A 17,295-nucleotide genomic window follows, 5' to 3' on the forward strand; every position below is an offset into this window, starting at 1 on the left:
GATTAATTTACCCCAGGTCACAGAAATTTCACACTTGGAAAAATTCTCTGGCGTGGCTGGGGCATGTGGTGAAATACCCTCTAGCCATAGAACCCTTTCCCTTGCTTCAGCAAGGATTGCTTCCTTTTTCTGTTTTGAACGCCCCATGCTTGCTGTCTTACACACAGCAACTTGCAACACACTTCACAGCAGAGAGAAAAAAAATATGTGATTCTCCTTTCACAGGTACACAACCTGCATGCAACACGGAGAGAAAAAATATGCGATTCTCCTTTCACAGGTACACAACCTGCATGCAACACAGTCCATCAAACTTCTGTGCAATGCTGTTCGCCTGGCTGCCACACACAGCTAGCAGTAGTTCCTGATGCGACTCACCATGGAGCAAGGACCTAGATTCAACCGTCTACATGCCCGCATTCGAGCACCACTTGTGACATTGGGGATTGTTCAGCTCAAGTGGATAGATGCGTTTTAGTGCAGTGAGTCCACATCAGAGAGGCATTTATAGTTAAGGGCCTGGTAGCCCACGTTTATTAAAGGAAAAAACAACAAAAGTCCATCCAGGAATCCCATGCAGGGGTCCAAGCTTCAGCAAGTAAATACAATAGAAAATCCAAATGAAAATGCTAGCCCACCTGGCTACTCTTCAGCAGTATTGCTGCTATAGGGAACAGGCCCCTCAAACAAGCTGCTTGGATGCACACAGTCTTAGGCTCCTTGGTCACACACAGTTTCAAGAGCTTCAATGCACACAGCTTCTGGCTCCTTTGACGCACACAGCTTTACAGCCCTTCAATGCACACAGCTTCTGGCTCCCTGGACGCACACAGCTTTGAAGCCCTTCAACGCACACAGCATCTGGCTCCTTGGACGCACATAGCTTTGAAGCCCTTCAACGCACACAGCATCTGGCTCCTTGGACGCACATAGCTTTGAAGCCCTTCAACGCACACAGCATCTGGCTCCTTGGACGCACATAGCTTTGAAGCCCTTCAACGCACACAGCATCTGGCTCCTTGGACGCACATAGCTTTGAAGCCCTTCAACGCACACAGCATCTGTTCTCACACAGAGACAGTTACTAGCGGCCACTGCTCCAACTTCACCTTCCTCCACCCTTTCTGCTCTCACCAGTCCCTCGTTATATGGGCTGTGTGCACCTGGGCACACACCCTGCTGGCTGTCCACAAGACCCGGACACAGGGTTGGAGATCCCGTCCCACCCAAGACTCTGAAGGATCTCCAAACTACAGAGCCCCATAAGGAACTAGCAAAACCTGGAGAAAACTGCCAGAGCAGTTCTCTCCACCTCAAACCTACACTCTGTAGCTCTGCACTCAGACAATATGCAGACTCGGTGTCCACTTTAACCCCATTTTCATAGTGACAGAGCCTTGCTCTGCCACAATACATACATACATATTAATATACATCCCGGGCGAACTTTGTCCCATACAAGCACATCACTTCTTACTGCCATTTAAGTGTTGGAATACTTATGTTATTGTACAATAAACCTTGCACTCAGAGGCGCTTTTCTGTGTTTTTCTTACATTGCTATACAGAGTTGGCTTCACTCCTGAGGAAAGGTAATCCCTAGGGCGTGTTTCGGTTTCAATATTTTTATTCAAGTTTCACAAAGGAGTTTCCAATTTTTTTTAAAAAGAATGTATACGATAATATATATATACTAGATCAGTGTTTCTCAACTCCAGTCCTCAAGGCGCACCAACAGGTCATGTTTTCAGGATTTCCCTCAGATGAAATGGCTGTGGTAATTACTAAGGCAGTGAAACTGATTAAATCACCTGTGCAAAATAATGGAAAGCCTGAAAACATGACCTGTTGGGGCGCCTTGAGGACTGGAGTTGAGAAACACTGTACTAGATAGATAGTTATCCGAACTTTTTGTTAGACATGAAATTGCACCTACAATATATGTTCTTCCTAGTAGAGATTTCTACTGGCGATATAGTTTGTATCATATGTATCTCCATGAGGTAGCCCCAGTGCTTGTTTATTATTCCAAATGTATTATTTAACTGCTAAATGCCTTTTCTTATCAGCAGTATAAAACTTCTTTCAGTGTCTGGCCAAGCACTGGTTTAAGCTTGTAGGAGGAGTTTTCATTTTCCTCTGACTGCCCTATGAGGCTACATGACACCTGACCCTCTGTCTGGACAGTACTGATTGGCCCTGTGCTGATCACATGAACTCTCCCAAGAAAAAAAAAAAAACTCTCAACATGCCGCCCCCAGCCACACTGTCCCCCCCTGGATTTGTAGCTCTGGACACTTGTCACCTCCCTGATAGGCCGGCGCTGTGACACACGTCTCTGTTACATGCAAGAGCACAGCTGCAGTAGTCATCACATCTGGTGGTCCCCCATTTTGGTATCAGTGTGCCTAGTGAGGATGGCATGATTCTACTTCTTTTGTTTTGCTTGGTCACTATGTGTTTGTGACCCTTAGTTAGTGAATTTTGACATATACTATTTCAAACTTAATGGAATTGCTACAAGGAATGCCATCTGCACCTACGCTTAGGTTGTAGTATATATCCAGCTGATGCTTTTGTTTAGAACTGGGCTTTATGTCTATGGTTCCCTGTGTGATATACGTGACCTAGGTTATTGGTCCTGATCCACGTCAATTGTAGCATTTTTATTTCAGCACCTTGTGCTTCTGAGGAAGCGAACTGCGCAAAACATGTTAAAGCGGAGTTCCGCCGATTTTTTTTCAAAAAAAAGTCAGCAGCTACAAATACTAATAAGGACACTTACCTGTCCAGGGCGCTTGCAATGTCGGTACCCGAAGCCGATCTTTCCCTTGGCTGTCGGGTGCTGCCGCTGCCATCTTCAGTAAGGAAATCAGAAAGAGAAGCCTTGCGGCTTCACTTCCTGGTTCCCTACTACGCATGCGCGACTCGCGCTGCGCTATCCCACTGGTCCCCGCTGGCTTCTGGGACCTGTGTGTCTCCCAGAAGACAGTGGGGGGGGGGGGACACGGAGAAGGCACCGGAAGTGGGGTAGATAGCCACAGGTGGCTTGGGTATCTATGCCTGGAAGTGGGAGCAAAATACCTGTATTAGATAGGTATCTGCTCCCCCCCTGCAAAGTGCTAAATGTGACACCGGAGGGGGGGAAGGAACCAGAAAAGCGGAAGTTCCATTTTTGGGTGGAACTCCGCTTTAAGCCTATTGTGATGGTGTGGTGGAACCTCCTACTATTCATACTAATCGAATATACAATCTGTAATGAGATTTGTTGAGAGATTTGTAATAGGCCACCATCCTTATCCTATAAAGTCACTATGGTTCAATGTGTTTGTTTCACATATTTAGATATTCATTACTGCTAGCTAAAACTTTTTAATTTATTTTGGATAGATTGGTGACTGGGTAAATCCCATCAGGTTATTTTTGTCATCTGTGTCACAGTGGGGATAATTTTCTTCATTTTTAATCTTGTACAAAATGAAAATGGAATTGAAATCTCTCCAAAGTGAAGGAAATACCCCCTTAGACTTCTATCACAAGTCTCTCCATTGGTAGATATCCACTTAATTTCTGTTCTGGTGACAACTCAACGTTAAGGATTTTCCCTTACTTTTTGTCTCGGTGGAATTGGTCATCAGTGCAAAGAGAGATCCCAGTGAAAGTGGTCATCAGTGCAAATCTTAAAAGTATTTCTAAAGGCTAAATGTTTTGTTTACCTTAATGCAGGTAATGACTGATGTGATGATGAGAGTTGATGCATAACTTGCCAAAAGTTCAGTTTCAAATACCACAAAAACAGTCCACTAAGAACGTATGACGTGACAATAAATGATATCCTTCCTGTCCAAAAATAATTCATAGACATTTACTACTTGAACTGGTTCTAAAGTTACAACATTTTTTACCCCCCTCAAAATACTTACCCGAGTCCCGTCATCAATCCAGCGCTGTCACAGCTACAGCTCTTCTCCCTTCACTTCCTCGTCTCACAGAAGACACTTAAGGCAGTAGGAGCCATAGGCTCTTTCTGCTGCCAGTCAAATCCTGTGACAATACAGTGGGGGAGGGGGGCATGCCTGAGCTGCACTGTGTGCGCCTATGGACACAGCCTGGCTCTGGAGCGCGTATGGACACACACAGTGTGCTAAGGGGGCATCCACAGGAAGGAGGAGCAGACTCCAGAAGAGGAGGTGAGGCATACCATTGCACAGAGCAGGTAAGTATAACCTTTTTTTTATTTTAATAAAAAAGGCTTTAATATCACTTTAACAGAGGTTCTAAAACTTCCCTGCGACAAGCAAAAAAAAAAAGGCGCTTGCATAACTGTCAGCCGTGTGCATCTTCTTATGTACGCTCTATAGGATTGAGGCAACAAGCAGCCCAGCTCAGGCTTCCCACAGGTCACAGCTGCATTGCCATGGGGGGGGGGGGGATCTAACCCCCCAGACTCCTAGACGAAAAAAAAAATATGACATGGAGGATCCTGCTGGAGGATATACTGTATATGAAACTAATCTATACTAATGGCACTCTGATCCATGTCAGAATTTACATGCTGGCATAGTCTACTTGTTATGATTTTACTTATTTTCCTGGCCGTCATATAAAAGTCACTTTCCGGGGATGCACAATTTGCACATATAAATCCTGCTCATCAGGCTGTGGGTGTGATTCTACCAGAAGACAGCAGGTTGCTCCTGAGAGCTCCAGCCGTGACAGCGCATGTGGCCTGATGTAACCACAAACACAGCTTTTACTCTGCCTTGGGTGAGACCCAGAATCTTTCCACAGACAGCTGTATCAACCATCCTGGCTGTCAGCATTATAATGTTAAACGTTAGCAAGCACGCTAGGAGACTCAGGTGCCCATGTGCAAATATCAAGGCATGCTTTAAGTTAGCTCTATTCTGTGAATAAAACAGAGCAACTGCACAGTAAACAGTCTTGTTCATTAAGTAAGGTAGTACAATTAGGCTTCATTCACATGGCTACAAGAGGGCATACAGCTTGCACAGAGCGTAATTAGCTGGCATAAAAGACACACGAGAGCAGCATACAGTCTTTCATTGCACTGCTATACAAGAGTTTACACCAGTGCTTGTGTAAACGCATGCAAAACGCAGTCACTTAGCAGTGATGATGTGGTAAAAGTGAGGTTCACCTTTAGAAACATGTTACACCCGTATTTAAGGTGTAACATGTTCCTAATTTTTCTTTTACGTGATTTTTGTCTGTTTTCTATCCAAGTTGCTGCCAAACGGTCTCTGACTGTCTCCTGTAGTACGTCTGCAGTCTCTGAGCGTCTCCTGTAGTAGGTCTGCAGTCTCTGACCATCTCCTGTAGTAGGTCTGCAGTCTCTGACCATCTCCTGTAGTAGGTCTGCAGTCTCTGACCATCTCCTGTAGTAGGTCTGCATGTTCTATACATGGAAGGACTACAGTAAGGACCTGAATTACAGGCAAACATCAGGTTATGTGCACTCCCTTACTTTTTTTCTATTGGCAACTGCACTGCATAGTCTGAATATTACAAATCCTCTTCCAGCTACTGTACAATGTCCAATTACAGCAATTTATGTGGATGGAATTATGTAACATTTTGGCAAGTAAAATACATTAGCTATATTTTAAAGAAAACGTACTATCCTACTAAAACTTATCTTGTGCATTATCTTTCTTTCCATTGCTGAATAATATGCAATTTTAGAGATGGTGGACACAGGGCTCTAGAGCATGCCATTCAACACCTTTCCTTTCAGAAGCTTTGGTTGACAGCAAAGTGTTGCTGAGAAGTGATGCATAAATCACCTTGACTTCTGTTTCAAATATCAATGATGTAGCCACAAAAACAATCTAAAGTGACAATAAATTATATTCTTATTCTCCAAACAATATCTATACACATCTACTACCTAATGGCTCTGTAATCCATTTCTCAAGAAATGGTTTGCTTTTGTGTTTTTCTGCATCCTTTTAACATTTTTGAGTTAAGAATACATACCGTATATACTCGAGTACAAGTCGACCCGAATATAAGCCGAGGCACCTAATTTTACCATAGAAACCTGGGAAAACATATAGGCTTGAGTATAAGCCGAGGGTGAGAAAATGCAGCAGCTACCAGTAAACAATGCCTATCTGCAGCCTCACTGTGCCCAGTTGCGGTCACACTGTGCCCAGTTGCGGTCACACTGTGCCCAGTTGCGGTCACACTGTGCCCAGTTGCGGTCACACTGTGCCCAGTTGCGGTCACACTGTGTCCAGTTGCGGTCACACTGTGCCCAGTTGCGGTCACACTGTGCCCAGTTGCGGTCACACTGTGCCCAGTTGCGGTCACACTGTGCCCAGTTGCGGTCACACTGTGCCCAGTTGCAGCACCTTTTATTACTAAAACAGCGTGTGTCTCCCGCTGTGTAATGCATTCTGTTCAGCCATTCATTGAAACAAACCCCGCCCCGCCTCCTCCTCGTCTGTCCGTGATAGAAGAACACTGATACGACGCTGGGAAACTGTATCAGTGTTCTGCCTATCACAGACGAGGAGGAGGCAGGGCGGGCATTGTTTCAATGGATGGCTGAACAGAATGCATTACACAGCGGGAGACACACGCTGTTTTAGTAATAAAAGGTACGGCTCTCAAGAGTATAAGCCAAGGGGGAGTTTTTCAGCCTAAAAAATGGGCTTATACTTATTAAACTCGGCTTATACTCGAGTATATACGGTAGATTGTTTTTTAAACCAGAGTTTAGTGTCACCTTAAGCTGGCTATACACAGCCTGATTTGATTCCCCCATCCACCCTAAACAATGTGAATGGGGGAATCTCCACTGTCAGTTATTGGCATGGCACTCGAAAAGTGACTACAAATCGATAGGACACAGTCAGTGTTTAGTTGATCATTTTCTACTCAGTGGAGCATTTTTCACAGCTCCAATTTTGAAATTCAAGCTTTTTTATGGCCAGCTTTACAAAGGCAGAAAATTCATAGGAGATTAAATTTCATCTTTTGCTGTTCTACATTCGTTTACAAAGGTACCATGGAAGCCAAGTTCTACTCTCAGAAATGCAAACGATTTTAAAAGAACAGATGAATACACAGGGACATACAATATGTGACAACTACCACTTTGACCTAAAAAAAAAGCAGTTTACTATATGGACATATTACAAGCGATTCCTTCTGGATGTTTCCTTTGACACCAATGAGGGCAGTATTGGTGCAAAATGGTTAGCACCCTCACCTTGCAATAATAAGGTCTCTGGATTGATTGCCATATTAGGACACTATCTGCATGGTTTGTAGATCGCGTGGGTTTTTTTTTTCATGTTCCACCCCGAGTATGTATAGTATGTGCACAACCACAATGGGAACAGCTGATTATAATCTCCTTTGGGGGCAAGAACTGCTATGAATGGTTCAATGTCCTGCCTAAAATAAACATGTAACAATTCCAGGTAATTTAAACTGAGCACGCAGTGAAAAAAATGCACAAGAGCTGAGTAAAAAGCATATATAAAAATAATTAGCAGATCTAAGGATTTTCAACCCCTCGGCGAAGGTATTGGCTTCCCTGTCCCTGCTTCCAATGACTTTGGCCATTGAACCACTGACTGCCTTGATTAGATCCAGCCCATAAATAACTGGCTTTCGCTACTCAATGCTGATAACACTCTGCTACTGCTATGGGATACTATGTCCTCTTCACAAGCAGCAATGGACACCATCACGGAGTTTGGTATATACTCAAGACTCAATATTAACCTGGCAAAATCTGCTTTAATGCTATTGGATGGAAGTGACACGCAGCCTGTGGCCCAATCGTGCCCTATCCCAATTACTACCACGTTTAAATATTTGGGGACATAGGTCACCCTGAATCTTACAGATTTTTGCAAACTTAATATAACTCCCCTTCTTACCTGGGTTTTGGGGTAAAATGAAAGTTTGGAACAATCTAAATGTTGCTTGCTGGCAAAACTAATTTTATCAAAATGATTCTCATGCCCCGATTACTCAACTATTTCCATAATACTCCCATGGGGATACTGCTGAACATCTTTTTTTTCAAATATTTTTTATTAAAGGGTTTTATATATTTTTTTTTAACATACAAGCAAACAAAACAGTTGGCACTGTACAACAAAAAGGGCACAAGTTACAAAGGTTTTACAGATGTTCTCACAACATGCACAGAACTATTTGCATACTTAAATTAGTATAACAGTAAGAATAATCATTAAAACATTAATTCACATGTCAATGTCCACCGGTTATGAATAATATATACAACGTGTATGCAAAACGGGGTGTTCTTACTGCTAGTAGCAAAGTATACAGCGAGAAGCCATAAATGTAGCCCTGTAACAATGCCACTAAACAGTTCTAAACTAAAACCAAACCTGTGACAATCAGCATTGTTTTTAGCCTGACATCTCTATATCTTTCATAATCCGGACATAACAATTATCTTGATTTTGCCTACCTACACATACCTGAAACACTATTATAGGCCTTACAGAACTTACAGGAAGACAAGGGCCATTGGAGCTAACCCTGATACCTGTATCCAGGGGTACCATATTTAATTAAATTTAAAAGGGGTACCTCTGGATTTCAAGATATGCCTTTCCTTGAGTAAGGTAGTATTTACTTGGATGAGCTACTCAAATGTAGGAGGGAGGGATGCTATCCATTTCAACAGTATGCATTTACATGCCAAATACAACAGGCGAGTAATAGAAGCGCGAACATGAGGTGTAAATAGTTCTTCATCAAGAAAACCCAGAATGCACGTCAGGGGGTCATTTTGAAGGGAGACCTGAAAAGCTTGATTAACAACTGATATTATTTTGTTCCAGTATCTTACAAGCTTGGGGCATCTCTAGAACATATTCAGATGGTCAGCTGGAGTACCCCCGCACCTGGGGCAGTCTGGGCCCTCTCTACAATACCATTTAAACAGCTTGAGAGGGGTTCTATGAACCTGGTGAATAACAAAAAGTTGTGACAAACGCTGAGTGGGGGAGACGGAGACCAGCACCAGTTTTAAAAAGGACTGCCATATTTCACCATCTACTGTCGGGATATCAGATGACCAGTCCATTCTGCCATGAACCTGCACCGTACTTTGATGACAATACACCAATGACCCATAAAGCGAGGATATAAGACCTTTTTTATCAGTAACATTAGCCAATTGATCAATTAATTATTGGGGTGTCAATCTGTTTGATGTAGAACTAGCTTGGGTAAAAAAGTGCATGGCAAAGCTGGAGGAATGATGGATAACAAACTCATCCTGTAAAACTTTAAAGGATTTAAGATGATCATTAGAGTATAATTGGTAGAAAAGTATACCTCAGTTATACCAACTGGTAAATCCCTGCAGTTTGTCAAGCGCCTCCAACATCCCTCGTTATCATATTGGGTGAAATCTCGCAATGCCAATATATCAAATGATCCTGCGCATTTCATGCCAAACCTTGGTCATTATGAGTAAGGTAGGATATTGGCACCGAGCCCTAAACCTACCTGCCTCCAACTGAGCAAACAAATGGTATTTGGTAGATCTGGACAACAACATTGCCTGAATGGGGTCGTGGGTGTTCATAGTTCCAGATCCAGAAACATGTTGCAGCTGGGATGCTAAAATGTAAAGTCTAGCCCAGGGGACAGCCAATCCACTACCATCTTTAGGCAGTTGTAAAATGGGTAAGCGGATTCGTGTTTGCTTCCTTTTCCAAATCAGAATGCAAAAAAGGGAATCCGTCTTTTTGAACCATTGTTGCGGAACCCACACAGGGTAATTGTGTAAAATATACAGCAATTGGGGAGCCCAGATCATTTTAATTAGATTTGCCCTACTCACAACCGATAGAGGAGCTTATACAACCCCTGGCAAAAATTATGGAATCACCAGTCCCTGAGGATGTTCCTTCAGTTGTTTATTGTTGTAGAAAAAAAGCAGATCACAGACATGGCCAAAAACTAAAGGCATTTCAAATGGCAACTTTCTGGCTTTAAGAAACACTAAGAGCCCATTCACACAGGGGCAACTTTGGATCCGACTTCAAGTCGCCCCAAGTCGCCCCTAGTCGCCTCAAGTCGCGCTACACGAAAAAATCAATGTAAGTGAATGGATCTGTCTTAATGCACACTACTGCAGTCGCTCCGACTTCAGAAAAGGTTCCTGTACTACTTCAATCCGACTTGAAGGCAACTTGTACCCATTGATTTCAATGGAAGTTGCCTCCAAGTCTGATCACTGTTCATACTGAGGCAACTTTACAGGAAGCAGAAAAGAAACAGAAAGTAATTTCCTCCACTAAACAGCCAGCCCCCTTCTTCTCACACACAGCTGATAAGCTCTGATTGGCCACTTGTAAAGTTCCCTGTCCTGGAGGCGACTTCAAGTTGTGTTGTAAGTTGCCCCAAGTCGTGCTGTGATTCATACTCAAGTCGTGTCCAAGTTGCCTCCCAAAGTCGTGCTGGAAGTCGTGTTGCCCCTGTGTGAATGGGCTCTTAAAGAAATCAAGAGAAATAATTGTGGTGGCCAGTAACAGTTAGATTTATAGAACAAGCACAGGGAATAAATTATGGAATCACTCAATTCTGAGGAAAAAATTATGGAATCACCCTGTAAATTTTCATTACAAACACTAACACCTGCATCAGATTAAATCTGCTTGTTAGTATGTAGGTGAAGAGGGGAAATCATCACGCAGTGTTGCACAAGATGTTGGTTGTTCACAGTCGGCTGTGTCTAAAACATGGACCAAATACAAACAACATGGGAAGGTGGTTAAAGGCAAGCATACTGGTAGACAAAGGAAGACATCAAAGCGTCAAGACAGAAAACTTAAAGCAATATGCCTTGAAAACAGAAAATGCACAACAAAACAAATGAGGAACAAATGGGAGGAAACTGGAGTCAACATCTGTGACCGAACTGTAAGAAACCGCCTAAAGGAAATGGGATTTACATACAGAAAAGCTAAAAGAAAGCCATTTCTAACACCTAAACACAAAAAAACAAGGTTACAATGGGCTAAGGAAAGGCAATCGTGGACTGTGGATGATTGGATGAAAGTCATATTCAGTGATGAATCTCGAATCTGCATTGGGCAAGGTGATGATGCTGGAACTTGTTTGGTGCCTTTCCAATGAGATTTATGCAGACGACTGTCTGAAGAAAACATGCAAATTTACACAGTCAATTATGATATGGGGCTGCATGTCAGGTAAAGGCACTGGGGAGATGGCTGTCATTAAATCTTCAATAAATGCACAGGTTTACATTGAAATTTTGGACACTTTTCTTATCCCATCTATTGAAAGGATGTTTGGGGATGATGAAATCATTTATCAAGATGATAATGCATCTTGCCATAGAGCAAAAACTGTGAAAAAATTCCTTGAAGAAAGGTCAATGTCATGGCCTGCAAACAGTCCGGATCTCAATCCAATTGAAAATCTGTGGTGGAAGTTAAAGAAAATGGTCCATGACAAGGCTCCAACCTGCAAAGATGATTTGGCAACAGCAATCAGAGAAGGCTTGAGCCAGATTGATGAAGAGTACTGTTTATCACTCATTAAGTCAATGCCTCAGAGACTGCAAGCAGTTATAAAAGCCAGAGGTGGTGCAACAAAATACTAGTGATGTGTTGGAGTGTTATTTTGTTTGTTTGTTTTTCATGATTCCATAATTTTTTCCTCAGAATTGAGTGATTCCATAATTTATTCCCTGTGCTTGTTCTATAAATCTAACTGTTACTGGCCACCACAATTATTTTTCTTGATTTCTTTTAGTGTTTCTTAAAGCCAGAAAGTTGCCATTTGAAATGCCTTTAGTTTTTGGCCATGTCTGTGATCTGCTTTTTTTCTACAACAATATACAAATGAAGGAACATCCTCAGGGACTGATGATTCCATAATTTTTGCCAGGGGTTGTACCATGCCTTGCTTTTAGATTAAAATTTGTCTAACGGGTTTGTAGGTTGTATTTCAAGTGATCTCGAACTTTTATTTGCTGTGCGCAGGCAGGGAGACCCACCTGTGGACTATCGATCGGGAGGAGCAGAGTTAATCACAGTTAATCATAAATCCAGAAAAGAATCCACATGTAGTAATAAGGAACATGAGGGAGGAGAGGGATTCATTAGAGTCACCTAAAAATAGTAATGCGTCATCCGCATATAGGGCTAGTTTATCCTCCAATAGTCCTCTTTTGAAACTGACTAGATTACTGGATCGCCACTGCCAATAGCTCCACCGCTAGGGCAAATAAAAGTAGGGAGAGAGAGAACCATCGGCGTGTTCCCCAATGAAGTGAAAAAGACTGGGTTCCATTGATCAGCATAGAGGCCTGAGGGCAGGAGTAAAGTAGCTGAGCCCATCTAACGAATCTAGTCCCTAAACCCAAACGCTGTGGAACGCTTTGGCAGCATCCAACAACAGGATGACCCTGCTACCCACATTATCAGAAGGAATTTGCTGGTTAAGAAATAATCTTCAGATGTTAATAGACATTGATCTGGTAGGTATAAAAGCTGACTGGTGAGGATGCACCAGCCGCTGTATCACCTTACTAAGTCTATTGGCTAATACCTTTGCAAGGAATCTGACATCCGAATTCAGCAGATGGGATGGTATGACTCAGGGTAGTCTTTGCCTGGTTTCAGAAGCACTATTATGCCTGCCATATTCATAGATTCCGGTAAAGAATTAGATTATTAGGCTAAATTCAGAACCTCTAACAGCCCTGGTAGGAGTATATCTTCATACTGTTTTTATATCTCCGTAGGCGGCCATCTACAGCCTGGGCCTTATTATTAGGTGCTTCAGTCACTGCCTTACTTAGCTCCTCGAGCATAATGGGAGAGGAGAGTAGCTTCCTATCAGCATTGCCCAGACAGGGGAGCACGAGGGGTCCAGGAAGTCATGCAATTGCTGCGGTGCATACTGTATTTTACTATCATACAAATCATTATAAAAGTCATGAAAAGCCCCTAAGATTTCCCCTGGGTTCTGGGTAACCGCACCTGAAGCTGTACTAATAGATGTAATATGGTTCGTAGGGGATTGGGAGCTGGCTATGACCGCTAGTGGGTGACCAGTATTTTCGCCATTAGCAAAGTAGCGGCAACAGGTAAAAAATTGTTTACTTTCTGCTTTTTCCTGCAGTTTCTGTCTATATATATTAACTGAGCATCCTTCCAGGAGCAGAGGGATTATGGGGATGGGTTGCATACATAAATGGCCTCAGTTGACAGAAAACTCTCCCAGACCCTAGTAGATTTCTTGAATTGGCTGATCTCCTTGATCAGTAGCCCCCTCAAATAGGCTTTCATAGCATCCCATACAGATGATAGTGAGGCCGACCCTTTGTTGGTACGAATAAATTGAGCTAGATGCCCTTTCATAGATTCGCCTCTCGGGAGTGCTTGTAGCCAGAAGGGACTAACCTTCCAAAAGGTGCACTTATACATAGTTACATAGTAGGTGAGGTTGAAAAAAAAAACAGTCCATCAAGTCAAACCTATGTGTGTGATTTTATGTCAATATTACATTGTATATCCCTGTATGTTGCGGTCGTTCAGGTGCTCATCTAATAGTTTTTTTTAAACTATTGGTTCCCCCCGCTGAAACCACCACCTGTGGAAGGGAATTCCACATCCTTGCCACTCTTACAGTAAAGAACCCTCTTTTCTTCTAATTTTAGTGAGTGGCTATGTGTCTTATTAAACTCCCTTCCGCGAAAAAGTTTTATCCCTATTGTGGGGTCACCAGTATGGTATTTGTAAATTGAAATCATATCCCCTCTCTAGCGTCTCTTCTCCAGAGAGAATAAGTTCAGTGCTGGCAACCTTTCTTCATAACTAATATCCTCCAGACCATTTATTAGCTTTGTTGTCCTTCTTTGTACTCGCTCCATTTCCAGTACATCCTTCCTGAGGACTGGTGCCCAGAACTGGACAGCATACTCCAGATGAGGCCAGACCAAAGTCTTGTAGAGTGGGAGAATTATCGCTTTATCTATGGAGTTAATCCCCTTTTTAATGCATGCCAATATTCTGTTTGCTTTGTTAGCAGCAGCTTGGCATTGCATGCTATTGCTAAGCCTATCATCTACTAGGACCCCAGGTCCTTTTCCATCCTAGATTCCCCCCAGAGGTTCACCCCCTAGTGAGTAGATTGCATTCATATTTTTGCCACCCAAAAGCATTATTTTAAACTTTTCTATGAAAACGGGATAATTGTAGCTTAAGAACTAAAGGGGAATGGTTGGATAGACCACTAGCCTGAAAGGAAATATAAGTGTGTGATACATGCTGGAACAAGAAAATTTAAAGGTATGGGGATTACGCACACACCATATATCCCAAAGGCTACTTTCACACTGAAGGCGTTTTTCAGGTGCTTTAGCGCTAAAAAAAGCGCCTGTAAAGCACCAGAAAACCACCTCCCATGCCACCCCAGTGTGAAAGCCCAAGTGCTTTCACACTGGGGCGGTGCGCTTGCGGGACGTTACAAAAAGTCCTGCAAGCAGCATCTTTGGGGCGGTTTGGGATCGGTGTATAGAGCGCCCCGGCCCACTGGAATGCATGGGCACTGCTTCGGAACCCTTTCTTCACCCGCTAGTGGGGGTTAAAATCGCCCCGCTAGCGGCCACAAAGCGCTGCTAAAACGACGGTAAAGCAGTGGTAAAACGACGCGACCCCAGTGTGAAAGTAGCCTAAGGCTTAATTCCGAAATCTGGCAAAAAAACTGAGACTCAGATGTGAGGCCTGCAGGAACTCTATCAACACATGCATTACATACAGCATTAAAGTCTCCAATTGCCAGAAAGGGAATCCCAGGGTTGTCATCGCCATCACCCGGATTACCTCAATGTTACAGGGAGGAGGTATATAAACATTTCCCAGTATACATAATTGTCATAATCGTCAAAAGAGCAAATGAGAAAAATGCATCTCCCATTAGTGTTAATAGCTTGCTGGCAGGAGAACTGTACCTTAGCTGAAAATTAGAATACTGACACCTCTAGCATAAGAGGAGAAGACTGAGTGATACTGTATTGGATAAGTACAAAAACGTAAAAGGTCAATGGTGTTTTTAGTTAAAGTGGTCGTAAAGGCAGATGGTTTTTTATCTTAATGCATTCTATGTATTAAGATAAAAAACCTTCACTGTGCAGCAGCCCCCCCTAATACTTACCTGAGCCCCATCTCTATCCAGCAATGTGCACTAATGCCTCGGCTGTCCAGGATTCTCCCTCCTGATTGGATGCACAGCAGCACCATTGGCTCCAGCTGCTGTCAATCAAAGTCAGTTAGCCAATCAGGAGAGAGAGATGGGGGGGCGGGGCCGAACTGCGGGTCCATGTCTGAAAGGACACACAGAGCTGCAGCTCGGCTCGAGTGCCCCCATAGCAAGCTGCTTGCTGTGGGGGTACTCGGTGGGAGGGAGGGACCAGGAGTGCTGAAGAGGGACCCGAGAAGAGGAAAATCTGGGCTGCTCTGTGTAAAATCAATGCACAGAGCAGGTAAGTATAACATGTTTGTTATTTTTAAAGTAAAAAAAAAACAGACTTTACATTCGATTTAAATGCGTTTCTTGAATGCAGGTGCCATAGCATGAGTCTATAATGGCCTTACGTTTAGTGGAGTCTTCCTCCGAATGTTCCATGAGGCCAAATTAATCTACAATGTCATAGTGAAGATCAGTCAATGGGGGGGCTAACAGAATGCAAAGCCAGCACAGATGTCCCAACTGGCCCCATCATAAAATAAGCAGAACAGGGAGGTAGAGCATTTTGATCCAGAGTAGGCTAAAAAGTCAGAGGGGACTGTGCAGTGGAAACTATAGGACGCTGTAAATCTTTAATTGGTAAATTCTATTGTCCACACGCTGCTGTGGAAAGACTGTCCACCTGGGATTAAATTAAAACTCCTACAGCAGCCTAGGGATAGTGGCGGCCTTGCCTTTCCTAAGCCTTGGCTCTATTACCTGGCTACACAGTTGCAGCATTTAGTCGGTCGCATGTCCTGGTCCAAGGGCACTGACGATCCTCTTCCTAGCTCCACAACTTCTCTTTTTTACACCTGGGAATCTGTCCTTTCGGCCATTTGGCAAACCAAAAAATTTCCAATACATCGCCTCATTCAGAAAATATGGAATGAAGTAATATCCAGGGGTTACTGGATTTACTTTTTATAGACCTATCTGGCAGAATGACACATATAGAAAGCTGGCAAAACTACAGTAAGGTAGTCTTTGGGAGAGAATTTGGGGTTATGCATCTTTGCCACATCTTCTGGAATTGTACCTTGTTGCCCTTCTCAGCCCTTTAAGTTAATTTTTAGCTGCCTCAGGGTATATACTTTTAACATGCAGAACTACGCCATGCAGTCAGGGCTCAAGAAAATTTGTGTGAGTGGCATATGTCACCTACCCCAGTGTTTAACTTAGTCCAATACTCTGAAACCTCTAAAGGGTTTTATATTTCAATGTTACATCATGTTATTAAAGGAATTTCTTAATGATTTTCCTTTGAAGGTTACTGTGCATTTGGAAAAGGACTCAGGTCCTGTAACTGGGGGAAAGGGAAAAGGCTTTTCAATCTGTTTAAACTAGTGCTCTTAGTGTTTCTGTACATTTGCGTACTCATTTTACGCCATCTAAGTTACATAGGATGAAGATTCAAGTAGATTCACTTTGTAGCAGGTGTAAAAGAGACCACAGTGATTTGATACACTTACTATGGAGGTGCCCCAAATTACATCAGTATTGGAAGGGGGTGGTAGATATGCTTTATACTGTCTTTTAGTCCACTATTCTACTTGACCATAATGCTGTATATTGGGTATCCTGGAGTAAGTGGAGCCTCGAGTATTTAAAAGGAAGGCGATCTGTAGAACGTTATTCAAGGCCTGCAAGTTATTATTGCAACACTGGAACTCCAGAGAACCACCTTCTCAAAAGGAATAAATTAGAAACATTGGGGACACTTAGATTAGAACGTTATATTTATCAATGTAAGGGCTGCACATGTATATTTGAAAAAGTATGGGCAAACTGGTTAAACAGGCCAGGTCTGAACCCACTGGAAATGAGGGCTCAGGGAAAGTTCTAGGGGTCAACCGCGGTGTATTGACATTACTTGATCGTACTTGAATATGCCATCTTTTGACTCATAAGTGATATGCTACAAAATGTTATGTTATGTGATTTCTTGATATACATTAACACATGTATGTGAAATACTCTGGATACCTAACTATTCAATAAAACATT

The 17,295-nt window shown here is 42.8% G+C and overlaps 1 protein-coding gene across 6 annotated transcripts in view; it reads right to left on the reverse strand.

Annotated features, from left to right (window-relative positions):
* The window catches only part of STAU2 (staufen double-stranded RNA binding protein 2), a 491,304-nt gene that overhangs the window by 208,039 nt on the left and 265,970 nt on the right, over positions 1-17,295 (reverse strand). The gene's annotated exons all lie outside the window — the stretch shown is intronic.

Source organism: Aquarana catesbeiana, linkage group LG05, assembly GCF_042186555.1.
Source record: "Aquarana catesbeiana isolate 2022-GZ linkage group LG05, ASM4218655v1, whole genome shotgun sequence".
NCBI classification, from domain to species: Eukaryota; Metazoa; Chordata; class Amphibia; order Anura; family Ranidae; genus Aquarana; species Aquarana catesbeiana.